The following is a 13298-nucleotide window of genomic DNA, read 5'->3' as shown; positions in this document are numbered from 1 at the left end:
GAGCGGCGCGCAAGGCAGCTGGCGGACCAGGTAGTACCACATCCGCGCAAAGATAAACCAGGCGTAACTAGGGAGCGAGACAGACCACGCAACCCGGGGCTCCTGTGCAGGGAAATAGAGCCTGAAAACACCGATTGAAAACATCTGTAGGGGTTGAGGTGCTGGGAAAGACTCCCAGCCTCATTGGAGAGTTTGTTGGAGAGACCCACAGGGTCCCAGAACATACACAAGCCACCCACAGGGAAATCAGCACAAGAAGGGCCCAGTATGCTTGGGGGAAGAGGCAGAAGGGACTGAAATTTGGCAGAAAGCAGAAGAAGCGCCATTGTTCCCTCTGGGACTCCTCCCCCATATAGTGTCAAACACAACGTGCATTGCCCCACCCCAGTGAATACCTAAGTCTCCGCCCCTCACATATAACAGGCACCGTCCCCAATACGTATAACAGGTGTTATAAAAGGCGTGTCAAGACAAAAAAAAAAAATGGCCCAAACAGAACAGATCAAAGCTCCAGAAAAAATACAACTAAGCAACGAAGAGATAGTCAGCCTATCAGATGCATAGTTCAAAGCACTGGTGATCAGGATGCTCACAGAATTGGTTGAATTTGGTCACAAATTAGATGAAAAAATGAAGGCTACACTAAATAAAATAAAGGAAAATATACAGGGAACCAACAGTGATGGGAAGGAAACTGGGACTCAAATCAATGGAGTGGACCAGAAGGAAGAAAGAAACAACCAAACAGAAGAGAATGAAGAAACAAGAATTCAAAAAATGAGGAGCTTAGGAACCTCCAGGACATCTTTAAACATTCCAACATCTGAATTATAGGGGTACCAGAAGGAGAAGAGGAAGAGCAACACATGGAAAAGTTATTTGAACAAATAATAAAGGAGAAGTTGCCCAATCTGGCAAAGGAAATAGATTTCCAGGAAATCCAGGAAGCTCACAGAGTCCCAAAGAAGTTGGACTCAAGGAGGAACACACCAAGGCACATCATAATTGCATTACCCAAGGTAAAAATGAAGGAGAGAATTCTAGAAACACCAAGAGATAAGAAGACAGTAACCTACAAAGGAGTTCCCATCAGACTGTCAGCTGATTTCTCAAAAGAGACCTTGTAGGCAAGAAGAGACTGGAAAGAAGTATTCCAAGTCATGAAAGGCAAGGACCTACACCCAAGATTACTCTATCCAGCAAAGCTTTCATTTAGAAGGGAAGGGCAGATAAAGTGCTTCTCAGAAAAGGTCAAGTTAAAGGAGTTCACCATCACCAAGGCCTTATTATAGGAAATGTTAAAGGGATTTATCTAAGAAAAACATAAAAAAATATGCATAGGAAAATGACAGCAAACTCACAATTATTAACAACCACACCTAAAACAAAAACAAAAACAAAAACAAGCTAAGCAAACAACTAGAACAGGAACAGAGCCACAGAAGTACAGATAACACAGAGGGTTATCAGTGGGGCAGTGGGAGGGGAGGAGAGGGGGAAAAGGTACAGAGAATAAGTAATATAGACGGTAGGTAGAAAATAGACAGGGGGAGGGCAAGAATAGTATGGGAAATGTAGAAGTTAAAGAACTTATAAGTATGACACATGGACATGAACTAAAGGGGGGAATGTGGGTGGGGGAGGGTGTGCAGAGTGGAGGGGAGTGAAGGGGGAAAATGGGACAACTGTAACAGCATAATCAATAAAATATATTTAAAAAAGTAAGGAAACACAGCAACTTCAAAATCTCAAAACTTTTAGTAGTTAGGCAAATAAATACGTAAGAGAAAAAATACATAAGAGCAATAGAAAAAGATAAACATCAGAAGGAGAAATATTAAAAAATTACAATGATCAGGGTAATGATAATCAAATGATACCTTAAAACTACTCAACTGTAAATATATGACAGAATGTGATTTAAAATATATAGTCCAGTGTTTACCAAACTATTCCATGGAACACTAGTGGTCAAATAAGCTTAAATCTTACTGCAGGTCAAATCTTAAAGATCTAAGAAGTCTTTTTCTTTTTCTTATTTTATGTTTTTTTTAGAGAGAGGGGAATGGAGGGAGAATGAATGGGACAGAAACATCCACCTGTGAGAGAAACTCTGATTGGTTGGCTCTTACAAGCCCAACCAGGGACCTGGCCCATAACCCAGGCATGTGCCCTAAGAATCGAACTGGCGACCTTTTGGTTCACAGGCTGGCGCTCAACCCACTGAGCCACAGCAGCCAGGGCTGAGAAGTTTTTTAGAGTAAGGAAGTTAGTTTAACTTTGTTCAATTATAAGCTTACTTGGAGCAAAACTTTTTTCTCTTTCAGCATTTTTCAGAACAGCTGTCCCTCGATACAAGTTTGAAGGTTCTATGGGCACCCAACCTGCGGCCTGTGGGCCACAGGCAGCCCAGGCTGGCTGTGAATGTGGCCCAACACAAAATCATAAATCTACTTAAAACATCATGAGATTTTTTTGTGTGTGTGATTAAGTGTCACAAGGTATTTAATGAATGGCAGAGGGCCATTCATTACACTCCACTCCATGGCACTATACTGTATTTAATGTTGTCTTACTCTTCTTCCAGTGTAGTGCAGAGATGTCAAAAGGTTGGACACCCCTTTACACAAATTTGCATATATCACATTTAAATATACTATTCATAAAATTCTAAATAAAATAAATCATAATAAATTGATACTTAGAAAGCCACTTTATTATGATTATTTTCAGGCAAAAATGTAGAGAAAATAGCATAATACATTCCATGTACTCATCACCTAGCTTTAACACTTATTAATAATTTGGCATTCTTGTTTCATGTATCTCCTGTTAGGTATATATTTTTTTTATTAGTATTTTCAGACATTTTATCTTTGGTTTGATTTTTGAGGTTAAAGGCCTGTGATTTCCAAACATACACCATATAAAAAATTAATTCAAAATGGATCAAAGAGGTAAAAAGCTGAAGTTATAAAACTCTTGGAAGAAAACACAGAAGCACAATTAATATTAGTGTCCTTGGATTTGGTGATGACTTTTTACATATGACACCAAAGCACAAGAAATAGAAGAAAACATAGGTAAGTTAGACTTTACCAAATTAAAAACTTTTGTGCTTATAAAATGACTATAAGGAGAGTGAAAAGATAATTACAAAACAGAGAAAAATATTTGCAAATCATGTATAGGATAAGGAACTTGTATCCAGAATATATAAAGAACACTTATAACTCAACAATAAAAGAGCAAATGACCCAATTAAACAATGGGCAAAGGATATGCATAGACATTTCTCCAAAGAAGATATACAAAGGCCCAATAGACACATTAGAAACTACTCGACATCATTAGTCACAAGGGAAATGCAAATCAAACCACAGTGAGATACCATTTCACACCTAATAATTAAAATGTCAGATAATAAAAAGTGTTGACAAGGATGTGGAAAAACTGAAACCATCCAACACTACTGGTGGAAATGAAATTGGTGCACCTGTTTTAGAGGCTTGGCCATTCCTCAAATCAAAAAGTTAAATATAACTACCATATATCTCAGTAATAACATTACTAAGTATATACCCAAGAGAAACAAAACCTATGTCCACATAAAAAGTTGTACAAGAATGTTCACAGCAGCATTGTACAAAATGAGGAAACTAAAAAGTCAATCATCTGATGAAGGGGAAAACAAAATATGGTATATCTATACAATGAAATAATTGTCAATAAAAGAAATGAAGCACTGATTCATTCTACAACATACATTAACTTTGAAAACATTATGCTGTGTGAAATTAGCCAAACATAAAATGCCACATAAAGTAAATTAGAGGTTGCCTACAACTGGGAAAGATGAGGGAAATGGGAAGGTAATATATAAAGTAGGTTGATTATCTTTTGGGGGTGATAAAATGTTCTAAAACTGATAGTGGTGACTGATAGTGGTGACAGGTGCACAACTCTGTGAATATACTAACAAACAAAATAATTGCAGACTTTATTATTTTTTAAAGATTTTATTTATTTTTAGAGAGGAGAAGGGAGGGAGGAAAGAGAGGGAGAAAAACATCAATGTGTGTTTGCCTCTCAAGCACCCCCTACTGGGGACCTGGCCCACAACCCAGGAATGTACTCTGACTAGGAATTGAACCAGCAACCCTTCGGTTTGCAGGCCAGCACTCAATCCACTGAGCCACACCACCCAGGGTGAACTGCAGACTTTAAATGGGTAAGTTGTATGGCATGTGAATTATATCTTAATAAAGCTGTTAACAAAAATAAAAAATAAAAAAGCTTATGACCACAAAGTCAGATACTGGGGAAAGCTGTGAGAACTAGATACATCCAAACTTGGGCTTTGCTTGACTTATAATTAATACTGCTTTAACAATAATTTTCAGTACTAAGGTAAAAATATCCTCTTGGATTTAAAATTTCAAAATAAAATTAGTAATGCATATCACTACAGATATTTCTTTAAGTTCCCTTTAAACAGTAAAAGAAACTTGCTAGGACAGAGTGGCAAGTTGCCAGACTACTGAAATGAAACCTCAAAATGGTCTTATTTGATTTACAATGTTGAAATAATTAAAAAATAGAACAGATTTGTTACCAACACCTTAAATAACTGGGAAGCCAGAGAACCCACACAGGTCTGGATCTCTGGCTTCTCTTGGATATTTTCATCAGGGAACATTGGGGCTGTACTCTCACTACAGAATGGAGCTACGTAGTGGCTAATGACTGTTTTAATGAGTCATGTGGTATTTGCCCCAGTTCCCATGACTCCCCGTTTCCCCAAAACTCAGGCCTTATGCTTGATCCCTGTTTTTTATTATCTTTACAAAACAGTGATTCTTATTCAGAATATTAGGGAAAATCAGAAACCACTGTGATTAGCAATGAGAGTTTCCATATTCATAAACCTATTAGGTTACCAAACTTCCCTAGGAAATGAAAGCAACTGGGATTGGACAGATTACCAGAAAGAGGCACATTCCATACAAACTGTAATTCAGAGACTTAGAACAAGGGTTGACAAACTATCTTCAATAAGCAAAATTTGGTCTGCCATCTGTTTTTGTGTGGTCTAAAAGTTATGAATGATTCTACATTTTTAAATGATTAGTTTTTAAAAATTATATTTCATGATGTGTAAAAATCATATGGAATTCAAATTTCAGTGTGCAGAAATAAAGTATTATTGGAATATTGCCACATATTCATTTATGTATCGTCTATGGCTGTTTTCATGCAATGACAGCAGAGATGAGTAGTTGTGACAGAACTGTGTGGCCACAAAGCCTAAATTACATACTATCTGGTTCTTTACAAAAGCGTTGCTGAACCCTTACTTGAAAGACTTCTACTTAACTCTATCCAACCCCTACTTCACTATCTTAGCACTTATCACATTACACCGAAACTCATTTACTTGATAAACCTTAAAGTTCCTTAAAGATTAGGTTGTACTCATACTGTATTTTTTAAATTTTTTAAAATATATTTTATTGATTATTCTATTGCAGTTGTCCCATTTCCCCCCTTTCACCCCCCTCTGCCCTGTACACCCCTCCCACCCACATTTCCCTTTAGTTCATATCCATGGGATGTACATGTAAGTTCTTTGTCTTCCACATTTCCTATACTATTCTTACCCTCCCCCTGTCTATTTTCTACCTACCATCTATGCTACTTATTCTCTGTACCTTTTCCCCCCTCTCCCCGCCCCACTCCCCCACTGATAACCCTCTATGTGATCTCCATTTCTGAGGTTCTGTTCCTGTTCTAGTTGTTTGCTTAGTTTGTTTTTGTTTTAGGTGTGGTTGTTAATAATTGTGAGTTTGCTGTCCTCTTACTGTTCATATTAACTTCTTTTTCTTAGATAAATCCCTTTAACATTTCATATAGTAAGGGCTTGGTAATAATGAACTCCTTCAACTTGACCTTATCTGAGAAGCACTTTATCTGCCCTTCCCTTCTAAATGAAAGCTTTGCTGGATAAAGTAATCTTGGATGTAGGTCCCTGCCTTTTATGACTTGGAATACTTCTTTCCAGTCTCTTCTTGCTTGTAAGGTCTCTTTTGAGAAATCAGCTGACAGTCTGATGGGAACTCCTTTGTAGGTAACCTTTCCTCCTACTGTTCTCCTTTCCTCTTGATTCTTTTAGCATTCTCTCTTTATATTTAATCTTGGGTAACTTAATGATGACGTGCCTTGGTGTGTTCCTCTTTGGGTCCAACTTCTTTGGGACTCTCTGGGCTTCCTGAAAGTCTATTTCCTTTGCCAAATTAGGCAAGTTCTTCTTTACTATTTGCTCAAATAAGTTTTTAATTTCTTGCTGTTGTTCTCCTCCTTCTGGTAGCCCTATAATTTGGGTATTGGAACATTTAAAGTTGTCTCAGAGGTTTGTAAGACTCTCCTCATTTTTTTTGAATTCTTGTTTCTTCATTCTGTTCTGGTTGGATGTTTATTTTTTCCTTTTGTTCCAAATTGTTGCTTTGACTCCTGGTTTCCTTCCTGTCACTGTTGGTTCCCTGAATATTTTGCTTTATTTCTCTGTGGGTATCCTACATTTTTTTTCTCACTTTTCGACCGAGCTCAATCAGGTCTTTGAGCATTTTGATTACCAGGGCTTTAAATTCTCCATCAGATAGGTTGGCGATCTCCCCCTTGTTTAGTTGTCTTTCTGAGGTTTTGCTCTGTTCTTTCATTTGGTCCATATTTCTTTGTCTTGGCGCAGCTGATAGGTTATAGGGGGGTGGGGCCAGAGAGGGAACAGTGCTGCTTGCCTCCTCCTCTCTAGCGTACTTTCCAATGGACTCTCCTGTGAAACTGGGAGTTTCTCCCACCCCAACAACCACTGGCCATAGTCCATAGTCAACTCCAAGTCTCAAGTTTCACCTTCAGGCAGCCCTGCCTGCCTCGTCTGCTGCCTTACTGGTTTGGTTGTTCTGGATGATTTTTTCTTTAATTTCTTGGTTGTCAGAGTTCCACACAGTTTGATTTTCTAGCACTTTTGGTTGTTTATTGATTTTAGATTGGTTGTTATCCTCCTTTCGGTTGTGCAAAGAAGTGAAGGGTTTCTACCTACGCCTCCCCATCCTGGCTGGAACTCAGTCTAAATAATCTTAGTGTGGAGTCTTACAGGAACATCTTTAAGAAGAGGAATACAATCGATTCCAAGGAACAGTTACAGTGAGTAAGAAGACAGAAGTCATTCATGTGTTTTTTCTCTTAATAATAAAAAAATGAAAGACAATTAGAAACTCCAGGGAAAGTACCCCCTCACACACAGAGTTATGGTTGTTCTATGAAGCAACTGATGAAAAGGAAAATTCATTTAATCTGGACTTATAAGAATAATCTTCTCTGGACAGCATAGGATTTATTAAGAAAGAAATGTAATCCTATACTACATACCATATTTTAAATGATGTAACTATAATCTATTCATTTTCAACTTTTAGAATAGACCTATGAGCAAAATACATCTTTCCTCACTTGTTTGAAATATTCATTTGTTTTTAAATTTGTTTAAAGCTAAGAATGTCTACCAATTTTTTTCTAATAAAAAACTTGAGATGACTGGCCGACCAATGAAACCTCAGTATTTCATAAAACTTATACCACCACCTGTATAATCAATTTCTTGTCTTAAATCCCTCTGTTTGAAACCCCTAGTATGATTTCTTTTCTCCTGACTGACACGGTTCTCTTCTACTGACATAACTGATAAATTCTCCTGTCTCTGAAGAAATAAACAATTATATCTGAGATTTTTATTGTATGAGAGATGAAGGAAGTAAATTGAAGACACAAACAGACTTTTGTGTACTTTGTTGCATTCAATATTGAATACTTACAATCCTATTTAAGTATCACTCCCAATTTACAGTCTCTTACTTATACTTCCCCACAATGTTTTTAAAACAGTCTTTAGAGTCAAAGCAAACTGAACCAGGATTTATCAATATTTCAAAATGAATAAAATACAAGCTAACATACTTCACATATTTTATAAAACTTTGGTCAAAAATGATAATACTAATGAAAATTAAGTTGAAGACAGCAACACTGATGAAAGAAGTCAGGTTGGATAAATAATTTTTGATATTTCAGCATTTCCAGTGGTCATCATTGAATCTGCTCTTTACAAACTAGCCTTGTGGTGAAGTTCAATCAACAGTTACCACTGATAGTTACAATACTGGTATCCCATGAAATATGATATATAATAGATTTAGGAAAAAGCTTGATCCATTCAAGATAAGCTAAAATTAAAGCAGTTAACACATACTAACCATTTACTATGAGCCGAACACTACATCAAAGCACGCTACCTGCATAGTCATTCAATCCTCAAAACAACCTTATAAAATGGGTACCATTATGAGTCCCATTTTAGTACTAACCACACTGAAATTCATGGAGCTTGTCCAATTTCTCACAGCTGTTAAATGCCAAAGAACTGTTTTATTCCAAAGTCATACTTAGCCACTGTGATAAACTTTTTATTTTTCAAAGTAAATCTCAACCATTTGAACACACAAAAAAGTTAAAATGCACTCACATGTGAGAGGCACTGTTGGTTGCCTAACCAGCAGCACTTCTTACTTGCCAACAGAATCTAATGTTGATTATCATCATCCAAGAAGCCATGTCCTTCAAGGGAAGAAACCAATAATAATAACAGTCTTACTCCCTTTGCCAAGTGATAGTTTAGGCACGTGTTAAGTGACCCAATTCTGGCCAAAGCTACAAAAGGGCCATCTGCTGGGGCTTCTGAGAAGGTTGTCATTCTTCCTAAATTCGATATAAGGAGCTATAATTCCCTTTTCTCCCCTGGACACTGTGACCTGTGTGTGACACCTGCCACTTGTGGCAGGCACCTTGGGATCATGAAAAAATCCAGCCTAAAAGGACAGGTCAGTCTGGGATGTCAGAGAACTTGAATTTTTGATAATGGTATTAAACTACTAAAATAACCAACCCTGACAACATACGATCTCCAGATTTCTTACGTATGAGATGATAAACATCTGTGTAGTTGACTTTCTATTACTTTGAAGCTACAAGTATCTGAAGTGGTGATCATTAATAGCAGAAGGCTGTTTTGCAGATACAGAAATGCTTTCTTACTTTGGCTAATTCACTCTAAAGTAAATAAATCACTTAGAAACTGAGAAAGCACATCAACAAATAAACATGAAAACAGAGGAAATTTCCTATACATTATTCAATTTTATATTTCCACTCTATTAAGAAGTAGTCCCTGTAAATTTTATGCAAGAGTCTTTATTTCAAACTTTAAATTAGTGTAAAACTTAAAAATGTTGGTTTTTCATGGTACAATAACCATGGTACTTACTGGAAGCTAAGAGCCATAGTAAATAATGCTACCTTTCATCTATATCATATTTTCTTTTCTTTTTTTTAAAGGTTTTATTTATTTTGTTTTTAGAGAGGGAAGGGAGAGAGAGAGAGACACACACACACATCAATGTGTGGTTGCTGGGAGCCATGGCCTGCAACATAGGCATGTGCCCTGTCTGGGAATCGAACCTGCGATGCCTGGTTTGCAGCCTGTGCTCAATCCACTGAGCTACACCAGCCAGGGTGATATTTTCAATTTATAAAGTACATCTATAACTTACAGGATATCAGATATTAAATAGTAAATAGTAAGTATCAATACCCCTAAATGGTAACTTACAGGAAAGTAGGCATTAAGTAAATAATGTCTATAAACTATTATGGAAGGTAAGATGTTTACTGGCATTACAAAGGAAGCACTATGGCACCAGGAAAGTGTATCGACATACAACTTGGAAATCAGTAACTTCTTGTCAGGTGAATTTAAATTTATCTTCCTCGATGAAGAGGGACAAAGTATTCAAGATTAGGAAAAGGAGCTACTTGACTTAACAAGTAAAGTAGGCAACAAGTTTTTCTGCTAAACATATCAAGAGAAAGCATTCTATAAAAATCAGAGTAAAAGACTGTATTTAGAATGAATTTTAGGTTTTTGAACACCAGGGGTTTTAGTAATGTGACTCCAGAAACAGAAGAAATAATGTCTTTACAAAAAAATTGTTAGGACAAAAATACCAATAAAGATGTAGGAAAAAAAAAAACTATTTGAGAAAATCCAAGGACTACAAATTGGAAGCAAACTGCTTATCCACCCCAATTAAAAATTCTCACTAGTTCCTTAGTGAGGAAGAACTAAAGACTAATATCAGAATGTGATGATTCAGTAGTTATGGTCTATATAGTAAACCATATGTGGTTAAAATTCAGTGAGTTTTAGTCATTCTCTATTAATTATTTTGTAGTCACTAAAAAGTCAAGTTGAGATTTTGGTAGCCAGCAAAAATGAGGAAGAATGTTATAAAATATTTTCTTAACAAAACAAATAAAAGTGTGCTACACACAAATACACATAAAATGAGATGGGGCTGGAAATGATGTTTGCTCTGAGTGGAATGCCATCTCTCCCTCTTCATCCACTTTCCCCACCCCATTCATTCTTTAAAACTTCCTAGTCTTCCAGAAGGACCACTCTAACCCCTATCTTTATCACTTCCTAAACTGCCAGTGTGGAGGCTTTCTGTGGATCTTTATAGCATATTTATCTTCATCATAGATATGGACATAATAGGTTAAATTTTTGTCTATTTCCTTACTTGACCCTGAATGCCCTGAGTACTGGAAATGTGACCCCTATCAGCACCTATGAGAATGTGTACCTCTCAGATATGTTTACTGAAAGGATTCACAATAACCCTGAGAGATAAGCAGGGCAATTATCTATCATCATTCCCATTTTCAAATAGGAAACTACAATTCAAAGAGGTGAAATGACTCACCTAAGGCCAGCAGTCCTGAAAATGGTGACATCATGACTTCTAACTTCAAATGTCATTACTTTCTAACACATTGTACTATCTCATGTTTAAAGTAAATAAAGCCATTTTCAAATTGAAAATTTATTTTACCTGTTCCAAAAGTAAAAGCATTCCATGGTTCAAAATCTGAAGAGTATAAAATAATACAAAGTGAAAAGTCAACCAACTACCCACAACACCAAGTCTCCATCCACTCAGTTCCCACCACTGGAAGCAACATGTTATCAATTTGTCTATTCAAAATGAAAGAAATTAAACGCTTAATTTGATGGTATTTATTACCATATCTCCCACTACCCATTAATTAATCTGCTAAAATGGAGATGGTTCAAGTTATATTCAATGCTTATGTAAAATTAACTAATTTTAATAAATAAGACAAAATCTGTTTTGTAAACAACTAGAATGATGCATGCCAAATGCAAAATCAACACCACTATGTTTTTTGCAATATTGTGAATTTCAGAGATTAGTAAACTGATTAATCTCAGGAATTAATAATTTATACAACACAAATGTAAAACTAATTATTTCACTAATCCTCTAAATTGCCCCTTAAAGGTTTTGAAATGTCAATGAAATTAAAAAGTGTGTACTTATTAAAGGGCTAAGGACACCACTGTGAATAGCTTTTACTTGAGTTTGTATGAGAAAGTAATAGTACCTCCCACAGCTACTTCACCTCCATACAAAACACTTTCACAGTTTTTAAAATTTCACTAAATTTATTGAGGTGACTGGTTAATATAATCATACAGGTTTGAAGTGTACTTTTCTAAGGTACATGATCAGTGTGCCTACCACCCAAAGTCAAATCTCCTGTTACCATATATTTGCCCCCCTTTACCCTTTACTACCCCCACCGCCTTTTCTCTGGTAACCACCATACTATCATCTGTGCCTATGAGTTTCAGTTTTATATCCTACATAAGTGAAATCACATGGTTCTTAGCTGACAGTTTTAACCACTACTTAAAATCACAAATCTCCATACATTTGACTTTCTATCTTCTCTCTCGATTCATATTTCTGTCTTTACAACATCTCTATTTAGACACCCCACCAGCAATTAACTGAAGCAGGTTGAAAAGTGAGCTCATAATTATCCTATTCTAAAACAAAACCCCTTTCCCCAACCTGAACTGTGAACATCAGAATCACACAAGTACACAAGTACTGGATAAAGTAGGCCTGACTTGAGACAAGTTCAAAGAAAAAGAGCTAAGTTGTCTGCACCCTAACCTTTACAAACTAGAGTACTAGCAGAGGAATATCCAATACCATTATTCTATCTTGTGAAATAGTTCAGTTTGGCTAAAACATTCAGATAGATGGTAGACTCCAAACTAATATAGGTTACCACAACTAAAATGGGCAAAGAAAATATAATTTGATGCAAATAACTTCAACTGATTGATGATTTTCATTTCTTGTAAATAAAAAAAGCTTAAGTTAGGATACCTGAATTTTATCAAATTATAAAATAAGCCCTATTTAGTACTATTTTACATAATAATTATTCTTAGTGATCCATTAACTCAAGTTATTTTTGGAGTTACTGCTGAGAAAATTTGAGAGCTGAAACTGGGAGTTCGTAGTTGTAGAGCTCTAGGATCCAGAGAACTTATGACTTTGGGACTGTTAAGATACTTTGAAATGTAACATGTTTATTCAGCTTATTATACTGAGATTTGTTCATCAGGTCAAAACAGTTTAAGAAGAAACATGTACAGAGATTTCTTTGTATTTTTATATTACTGACATTGAGGTACTGTTTAGGCCCTATGTACAGAATAACAGAATATTAATAATCAGTAGCAATAATCATTAATAGTAATTTCCATTCAAAAAAATGCAAGTGAAAACTAACTTTCACTCTGTAATCCTATTAAAAGTTATAGAGTAATTTGGTGTGATAAAGAGCTCATTTTAATTGTATGTTTATTTTGTACTTTACCACATATAATTTTTTAAAACTTAAGCCAATTTTCTAAGTCTTTAACTGCGTATATATTACTTTTAAATAATATTTGGTAATGGTACTTCAGAACTGTATTTGACACAATTTTAATAGCTTGTGAATCTGGTTTGAACATTCAATATAGCAAAATTTCCTTAATTATTCTAAGATTAGATTAGTGATCCCCAATAACTCTGAAGCCCTCCAAATCTTGTCTATGTCATAGTAGTTATGACAGTAGTCTGTAGTTTTTAAAAGTTTGCATTATCTCTAATATTCACTCTTTTTATGCCATAATTGTTTATTCAGAGTAAAACAGTCATTTTACAGCTTGACTTTCTGAATTTGTCAGTAAATACTGTTCAAAGATTTTGCATTTTCATAACTGGAGGTATACCACTTTTAGCTCTCCTCCCATGAACAAC

The 13298-nt window shown here is 35.8% G+C and overlaps 1 protein-coding gene across 1 annotated transcript in view; it reads right to left on the bottom strand.

The window, feature by feature from the left end:
* The window catches only part of TBCA (tubulin folding cofactor A), a 76785-nt gene that overhangs the window by 19202 nt on the left and 44285 nt on the right, over nucleotides 1-13298 (bottom strand). The window lies entirely within an intron of this gene.

The sequence above is a fragment of the Phyllostomus hastatus genome, unplaced genomic scaffold (assembly GCF_019186645.2).
Source record: "Phyllostomus hastatus isolate PE091 unplaced genomic scaffold, TTU_PhHast_1.1 phas_contig_58, whole genome shotgun sequence".
Classification (NCBI taxonomy): domain Eukaryota; kingdom Metazoa; phylum Chordata; class Mammalia; order Chiroptera; family Phyllostomidae; genus Phyllostomus; species Phyllostomus hastatus.
Note: the sequence above shows the minus strand (reverse complement) of the source record. Positions and strands in the feature narration are given on the sequence as shown.